This window comes from Eumetopias jubatus, unplaced genomic scaffold, assembly GCF_037043125.1.
Source record: "Eumetopias jubatus isolate StellerSeaLion01/CBP00866 unplaced genomic scaffold, mEumJub1_p1.0 scaffold_4, whole genome shotgun sequence".
Classification (NCBI taxonomy): Eukaryota; Metazoa; Chordata; class Mammalia; order Carnivora; family Otariidae; genus Eumetopias; species Eumetopias jubatus.
This window is the reverse complement of record NW_028274810.1, coordinates 119,636,827-119,638,551: the sequence shown is the minus strand read 5'-3', so window position 1 is coordinate 119,638,551 and position 1,725 is coordinate 119,636,827.

Below are 1,725 nucleotides of genomic sequence, written 5' to 3'. Positions count from 1 at the left end.
TGGGAGATGATGCTAAATGGGCCCATTCTCTCGGTGATGGTTTCCCATAACTACCCATCCACGCAACAGAGCAGCATCGTTAGGACTAGCTATCATTCCCGAGCCAGCTGGGGTCTTAAAAATTTATCTCCTGGAACCCATAGTTCAACTGCATCTCTTCCATTCCCGATGGAAGACAGAAGGATAGCTCTACTGCAATGCATCATGCCAGCATCCATAGATCATCCAGAAATCAGGTGACAATTTGGTCCCTGGTGCCATTTACACCATCTGATGACTATTTGTTGTGCTGGACTTTTCATATGCCACTTGGGCCTTATGGTCAGCTCCTATCCATCCTGGAAAAAGCACTTGTAAAACCTGCCCAGGCATGGATCCTTTGCATTTTGGAGAGCCGTGAAATGGCCAGCCCCAGAGAATGGGCACATTGTAACCCACCACCCCCACGGTGACGCAGGGATTAAACAGGACAATAGGGACTAGACTTTGTCCCCTCCCTCCGCCTGGTTAAGACAATCTAGAGAAAGTGCAAGAGTGCCCCCTTCTGCCCAGAACTGGAATCTTTCTCCTTGGCCCTGTACACATTTCTATCTCAAGAGGACTTAGAATCAAGCCTTCCAGATAAAAACGTGATTCCAGTGCATCCATTTTTAAACACTATACTACAGTTGTTCTTTACACCATCACTTATCATCTACAATAAGATTTCACCTTTGTTATTTCATTTCATCCCTGCAATGACCACAGGAGCCAGGCAGAGCAGTGACATCACATCCCCTAACAAATGATTTGAAAAAACCGTGGTTACTTGTCCCGTGTTAGGAAGACTCTCCTCCATGTCTCCATCTTTAAAATTCAGCAACTGCAAAGAATGGCTTCTGAATTCTCTGCACCCCCAACAACACAGGTGAGATTCTGTGACTGTGGGTCATCCTTAAATGAAGCCGACTGGGGAAACCGGTAAACCGCCATATAGAAACCATCCAAAATGACATCACTTTAAGTCAAAAATACAAACTGAACTTTCACGTTGGGATGTGACCCATCTAGAACTATCTTCCTGGTTTCCTGTGAACCCATTACTCTCCCTCCCTTCCCTCAATGACAACCGCCAGAATGGGAATGGCTGCCACATCTGAAGAGAAAACTGAGGAGACAAAAGCCACACAGAGCATGGGTCCAGGACATATATACACAAGGACATACCCAAACATACAGATAAAGACCTAGAAGGAGGTGCACCAAAATGTTAATAATGGTTTCTTCAGAGAAAAGTTCAGGGAGTAGGAAAGACAGCCCAAAGGGGGCTTCAGTCTCATCTGAAGTGTTTCATATTACCATGTAACAATGTATTTATGTATTAGATATGCAAAGGAAAGTTAATTTTTTCTTAACATTCAAAACATTTCTACTGGACACCTCAAATGTGTCTGGGGCATGGGGACAGCTTTTGTTTTTCCCAGACCAACCACAGTAACTGGTAAAACTTGTCCCAAATGGGGCCCTTTACAGTTCAATCAGTTGGTAGGATTTTAGGAAGACAGACCCAAATACCAGTCAGGATTGGACTGGAAAAGGACCCTGAAGTCCCTTTCAGTCCAAAGACATACTTAAGTGTGCTAAGTGTGTATTAGTGCACTGTGCAATGTGAGGGCCTCGTTCAAACTTGGTGCGACTTTTCCACCTTTCACTGCCACCCAATAGGCTCACCCCCATAATGCACAC